The sequence below is a fragment of the Numenius arquata genome, chromosome 3 (assembly GCF_964106895.1).
Source record: "Numenius arquata chromosome 3, bNumArq3.hap1.1, whole genome shotgun sequence".
Lineage (NCBI taxonomy): Eukaryota > Metazoa > Chordata > Aves > Charadriiformes > Scolopacidae > Numenius > Numenius arquata.
The window spans coordinates 4,919,576-4,927,259 of record NC_133578.1 but is presented as its reverse complement, the minus strand read 5'-3'; positions in this window follow the sequence as shown (position 1 = coordinate 4,927,259).

The following is a 7,684-nucleotide window of genomic DNA, read 5'->3' as shown; positions in this document are numbered from 1 at the left end:
CTCTATATCCACCTCTGGCATACCCAATGTATACGCCTAGTAAAGCAAAACCATCTACATGTGTGCACTGTAGCTCTTTCCCAATGGACATGGTTCTGTAGGGCTAAGGGCTAATGTATGGTAAAAGTCTATCTTCTAACCCCAAAATCTAATGCCTTTTGCCGCTTGGCAACAGCCAGAAAGTTCTGGGTTGTCACAGGTTTTCCGTTGTGTAAGTATGTATTCAGCCTGGGAAGAAAACAAGTGCTGTGGGGGATCAGATTAAAGGTATCTGGTACCTGCCTGACCACTTTCACCCTGGTTTCTGAGCCCCTTGAAGTCTTCATGATATTGGCTTACCTGCAGCACACCAGTGTGAAGGACTGCTTTTGCCTTCTGATGTTGCAAAATTAAAACGAAGCCTATGTCAGCACAGGGACATGAATCTGGGTTCTATCAGAATACGAGCTAGGATCCTACCCTGTGAGTCAGCTCCCTCAAGAGAGCTGCATTATAAGATTGCATTAACACAGGCTGAAGACGAAGCATGTAAGTGATACTGTACAGACACGTGTTTTTCAGTTTGACATCCCCATCCCAATCTATCTGTGAGCCAAACGCAATTTCACCGATACCGCCCAGACCCGGGCCATGCAGCGCTGCAGGAACGTAGAGCCGATGACTACCCTGCTCCGTTAAGACACTCGGGTTCAAACAAAACAACAAAATAATATTGGTTATCCCAGGTTTCCCGAGTGCTGTCAGCTGGAAAGCGAACCGAATTGCCTTTTGTGCTTGTGACATGCTTCACCTCCAATGTGAGAACTGAAAGATAAGGCAGCTACCTTAAACAAACATGCCCTAAGATGCAAAATACAAGCACCTTCTTGAGAACTCTAGTACTATTCTTTTTCACGTCGTGTCTCTTTGAAGTGTAGATAGCCAAAAACACTGGCAATGCTTTCCCTCTGATGCTGCAGTTTTTGAGAGTATTATGCATATTGCAGATGCGGTTTTCTTGCACTAGATTGAAAAAAGAAATAATCTTATTAAAAATGTAAAAGGATTTCAGGGTTCTGTGCATACTCAGAGAAAAGAGAGATGTCAACAATAAACATGCCGTCTGAACAGTACGGAAGGACCTCTGTCCCATGGGCATAATAGATGTTTTATTAATAACTTGCTTTTATATATTTTTCTCATTTCCCAAAACAAAGGAGAAAAAAAAAACAAAACAGGAATGGGTTTGGAAATCAAAACATTTCCTTGACTGGATAATTCGACATCCTCCCTGAAACACAGGAAGATGAACTGAGACTTGGGGCATTTTCTGGGTTCACCTTCTCCTGCCCCAAGTGCTCTTCTACCATCAGGATGCCCCTGGCACAGGGACAAAGACTCACCAGTCCTCAAGAGTATGTCATAAAGCCCATTAGCTCCAGTTAATACATTAAAATTTGGGCCTTTTAAGTGGCTTAGGCAGACTTAGCACAAGAACTGATGGAAAAGATATGGGACGTTACAAGTTACTCATTCTCTGTGATTGCTGGACAGGGTATAAGACAGAACAAGAGGGAGGACAGAGGCTTCTCTTTCCATTTTATGGATGAAACAGAGCAGCTACTGCCACAGCAAATTAATTTTTTCCCTAATCTAAGTCAGCTTTACTCTGTCATGTAGAAATCCCAGTGATGGATAAAGGAGAGAGGTGTGTCTCTACTTTTCTAGATACCTTCCACCTAAGCATGTGTCCAGACCCTCAGGCTTGGCCCACATCAAGATACTAGGTCCAGGGAAGGGTGATCCTTCCCTAAGTTTCCCCTTATGTTTCACTCTCTTTGTCATGACGTCATTTTTCCTAACGCATAGCTTGTTTTTCAGATAACATGAACCTCTTTGGCAATACTGTTCTTAGAGTATAGGTCCTCAGTAAACTAGTTTCTCAAATAACATCCCAAATGGCGTTAAGGAAGATAGGCAAATAATGGGGGGGAAAGGAAGGAAGTGGATCAGGGACAAGCGATGTATTAAGGCAGAAAGAACCTAAAGTAAATTTGCTCTTCCGTTTTCTGCCAAATATATATGACCCGTGTTATTATGGAAAAACACTTATGCTTTGCTTTTTGAGTAGCCTACCTGTACCAATAGGGTCTCTGCTACAGAAAATAGGTGCTGCCAGAGAAATCTGTTGTCTCATTAAATGCAAATAAAGACAAAGGCTCCACCTCAACATTTTCCCCTAAGATCATCAGCAGACAGTTGCTAGGAAAACATTGCTTTGAAAACAAAGGTGGAGAGGTGAACCTCGAGATCCATGGCCTAAGGGTCTCCAGGCCAAGCCAGGACAGTACCTCCTTCTCTGCTCAAGCTACAATGGCTAGCATTACAAGAAATTACCTAGAAAAAAAACTTTCCACGATGTAGAAAGTCCTATTTACTTGCATAAGACTTTACTTGCTTCATATCTCAAACAGTTCCTACACAGCCAGAGCTTAGATTTTACCTTGTGAAGCCCAGAACCTTTTTTTTAATCCTTATCTGTGCAGTTGGGGATTCAGTCATAAAAGGTTTTGACCATTTGACCCCAAGCACGCCCAAGTGCAGAAGGAATCTATGACTGGTATGTCAGGTTGGGACACCTTCTTCTGCCTTAATTCAAGTGCACTTTGCAAGGCTACCGGGATCACAAGTTGTGCTTCTTGCCTTTCCTATGGCCTCTCTCCTGTGGAAGCGACCGGGAGAACTTACTGGATAGAAAGAAAAAGAAAAAAAAAAAAAATCTATCTAATTAAGAAGCAAGTGTGCATCTGTCTCAGGCCACTTGCCAAGCATAATGTGGTGGGGGGGCAAATCTTCTGCTATTAGAAACCGCTCCTTTTGGACTCGCTGACTCCAGTAGCGCGGGTGACAGACGCCTCACAGTCAGGTCTCGGGACTTTCTGTGCTCACCTAATGATGAGGAAGTTGTGGGATTTGTCAGAAGTTCATCCGACCATAAAAGTGCCAGGGGTTCCCAAGGTTTAGACAGCTCCGAACACATCTGTGATTTACTTATTTAAACTTATACTGTGCCTAGTTGTCAAAACACAGGTACATGTACAAAATAACAGATGTCTGACAATTATCTCCGGGAACCCATGGCCAGGTTGTGTTAAAAAGAGCCCAGATGTGGCCCGTGTCACTAAATGGTGGGGGGAAAGGGAGCGTGGGAGGACACTGTCAAAATGGATAGACAGTTTGGCAGGAAAAAGCTGGACCACTTGGGATATTTGGCACATTCCAGATTTTCTGGTGCCCTCCAAAGAGACTGTGCTTATGGAAAGGAATCTCCTGAAAAACTGGAGTTTGATGAAAAACCTAATCTTGCCCTTGAAGCTCATACTCTGGGCCCTAGCACATCTCCTGTATGGACAACAGAGGAGAATATCTTAATGTAGCCAGAACTGCATCTGTTCCTAAGTTTATTTTATTAATTTCACATAAGGGCCTTCTGAAGTTATTAACAAAGAAAGAAGAGGAAGAGACAGAGGTAGACAGCCACCCTGGCCTCCTGCTGAGCTGCATGTAGAACAAACAAGAGCACCCACAGCACCATCCTGCCACCACGGTTGAGGCAGGTGAGATCACTGTCCATGTTCTGAATCACAGAATTGTAGGGGTTGGAAGGGACCTTCAGAGATCATCTAGTCCAACCCCCCTGCCCTATGAGGATAATGACTTTGGCTAAAGCGTCATTTTGTAACCTCGGCCCATCTTCTAGACTAAGCAGTCACAGCGGCAATAATGTCCCTTACATGGTCACCAGTTAGTGAGTAAGGACCTGAGGTGGCTTTTACCATCCTTCTGGTTATAGAGGCACAGAGAGAGGCAGATGTAGAGGTTATGTCAGGCACTAAAATCTTTTTCACCCTTTTTGTCTCCCCACTACTTCGTCAAACCTAGAAATGCTGGAAGGGCTGTTTCACGTTAACTATCTGTGAAAGAGGTCCAGGCTCGTACAGCAACATCTTTGCTTAACATCCACCATGTTGATGACTGTAACTTAATTACCGTGCATACTGTACTGGTGACAGTAAATATTAGTGCTGTGTGCTACAGAACAAATATCCCGTGATGAAAAATTCAAACAGTATCGAGCTTTTCATTAGTGCCGTAATGGCTTTCTCACACATTTAGCTCATTTTTAACTCAACCTGCTAGGGGAAGGAAATGACACACTTTTTGTTGAATAAGACAGCACTGAGATTATACGAAGGTGCATTTTTATGGGTAAAGAAACGTATGCCACATTAATCTATTTTTATGCATTGCAGTACGTGCTGATGAGTCATTTGAATGCCAAGTTTCATTAGTAAATTGGGAGTGATATAGGTGGCCCTATGATAAAATAAAAAGCATGTAAATTGTTTAAGAATGCAAAAATTTCAGTACTGCTGCTAGTTTTAAAACACTAACTAGGATCATAGGATATAAGGATTAAATCTTAGGACCCTGTTTATAAAGGGAATTTTGTGTCCATAAAATGCACATTAGTAATACAATCTGCCTGATATTGTATTGTTCTATCATTTCTCTATGGATCATATTAGTCAGTGTCCTGTTAACATCCATTTTATCATACTGTCATAATATTATATTGAAATGAGATCTGGCACTTTTGGGGTCCTGGGCAAGATGAAAAAATGGGTCTCCAGCAGTCTTCCTCTTAGATATAATTGAAAAAGAGGCAGGCATGAGGGCATGCTGTGATTCATGCTGCCAGAGAGTGATCCGGAATCATTCAGATGATGAGTACATAGAGAATGCCGTGCACAGAAAGATGGCAATTTGCTGTACTAATGTTTTGAAAATGAAAATTTCTAGCTGTTTTGCAGAGGAGCTTAGTAGGAAAGGCAGAAGAAAATAATAATAATAATAAAAAAAATCTTTTAGAGTTAAACCAGATTATTTCTGTTGTTTTTGGAAAAGCTGCACTGCAAGAAATGTGTTTTCTCGAGAATGGTGTAAAACAGAAATGAACATTGCTTTATTGACCAAAATAAGTATAAAATAGAGGAAGTGGAAGGAAAAGAACAAATGAAAACATTTCTCTCCCTTTCCTTGAGGATTAGTTATACAGAGGGGTCCTGGAGCATCTTCCAGACTCCTTGAACCAAATATTGGATCCTCCCTGCTGTAACAGTGGCCACTTGGCCATAGAGATGGACACCTACGTACTCACAGTACTTCAAGCTCATAAGACTATATATCTGCCATCAAGCACAATTTCCAGTAGCCAAGCTATCTGACAAGCCCCAGCAGGACTGAAAACAATACTTCTCATTCTTCCCAAATAGATTATAACTAATGATATCAACGTCCTATTCCTTTGGTGTTTCCACTGAGCTTTAATGCTAACAAATAAATCAAGCGAGCAACTCCAACCTTTGTTCGGTATCTATGCTGTCAATAGCGGTGCGCAGTCAGTATTTAAAAGGGTTTGTCCTTTTTTCTCTTGTAATCTTTTGTTTTGACTTGCTTTGTTCTTGATATCACCATTTTGTACTAAACAAAGCAAATTCAGTACTAAGTGACAGCCTTTTCTCCAGGATTTTGTTGTTAAAGACACCCAAACTTACGCAGCTGGCCTGTCCCCAAGAGAATGACCCGACCTGAGTCCTCAGTTTTCCTCTCTTGTAAAAATCAAACCCTGTGGTTGGTCTCCGCTTCATCAGGGGTGCGGGCAGGGACCTGTGGAGAAAGTAGGGCTACGGGGCTCGGTTCAGCCTTATGATGGCCAAGGGAACACTTCCTCATCAAATACAGGAGGAAAATTCATTTTAGTGAATATACTTTTCCGAGATCACGCTTTTTGGTAACGACTCCTGTATCTGCATGTCGGAGCAGACACAATCAAAGCTAGTGGTGTTCAGCAGGCTTTAAAGGTCCTTAAAAATATGGTACACCATCCACATTCTTGCCCTCCGGTTTACAGTTTAAGTTCATCTCAGCCACCTAACCACCACTCTCTACATTTGTTGGTGACATTTTTAAAACATCCTTCCTTGTTATCCTTAATGTATCTGGTTTTACCATTGCTATTTAAATTTTTATAAGCCTCTGTACGCTGAAACAGTCAAAGTGTGATCTTTCCAGCAGAAAGGAGGAGACTCCTTTACTTAGGAGGAACTGCAGGAACATATGTGCTTTGCAGGGCTACGAGTGACCCAGAAATTGATGGTTCCTGGGAAAACACTGTTAAGTGCCAAGACGGGCAATTTACTACACGTGCAAGTCCAGGTGAACGGAGAATCTTCAAGAAACTCCCACTGAGCTGGAATTGGGACCATTTTTATAGCTTTCAGTTTTGAGGTCACAGTTACCCGGACTGGAAACTCAAAAATGACTTCAAAAAGGCAAACGCTAACTAGATTTCACACTAGATTTCATTTTACTTGGCATTACAGAAAGAATGCAGGTATTAAATAGACTGTTTCCTGTATACAATAAGGTTAATTAGTAGCAAGGGATGGAAATCAATGTAGACATAACTCTTTTAGACAGGTATCAAAAATAATCCCCTATCCCCACAGACCCCAGCTGCACTGAAAGAGGAACAATATAAAAGATTCTTTAAAAGAAATTTTTCAAACATTCTCCAGGTGTCCCAGCTATATTTAAATAGGCCCATGGCCCCATGTGTACTCCAACCCTTTCTGCTCTACAGTTCCCTTGCTCCAAGTTAAATGAGCAGAGTACTTGCACAGAATTTTGAGGTGAAACATAAAGGATTTCTGTACAAAGAGAGCGGGATTGCAAACCGAGACAGACAGGAGAACAAAAAGAAGAATATATTCTGGACTGAATGGGACTTCCCTAAGCTCCTTATCAATAAGGTTAATAAGGGTCCATGCAATTTACTGATCACTACGATGCAACAACTGGGCTAAAGCTATAAAGAAGCTACATAGATACCGGCTTTTAGTGCTTCTCATGGCCCACCACATTAAAGTCCCTTTACCCTTCCCCTGTCACCCCACTCAAGAGAATAAACTCCAGTCTGTGTGATTGGCCTCACTAAAATCCCTGGTCTGCTATTACGCTTCTACCTGCCCTAGTTAAGCAGATTAATAGTTATTTCCTAGAATTTGATCCTCTAGTCCCTTTGTAATTGAAGCAGTAAAGCTCAGATATTTCTAAAAATGTATTTCTGAAAAATACATTTCCTTTTTTCTCCGGTTTAATTTTGTTATCCTCAATCATATGCATGATAGAAAAAAATTCCAAACTTCTATCTCCTTTATAAAATACATGTCATATCAAAAAGGTGACAAGAGGGGGAAAAGTAATTAGTGAGTTCACAGAGTTCAGTAGAAAAGTTAAAATAGAGTAACACATTACTTTTTATGTTAAGATTTCACAAGACAAATCTTGCCTGTGTTTTAATTGCATGTGACCCTGGCAGTCCCACTCTGAAATGAAGTGCCGTAAAATTAAAGATGACAGACGCTCAAAACAAGTCTTGTGATCTTGATTAAACTACAAAGACCACACTTTCTCTCTGCTGCAACTCAGATATGATGGGCTGTTTTATTTGGGGAATTGCTTCATTAATGCTTTCTTTGACTAGACATGTTTATTATAAAAAATACTGAATATGGTGATATCTTGCATAGCTAAATAAAGTCTAAAAGACAAGTAAAGAAATTAGGAATCTTTAAATAAC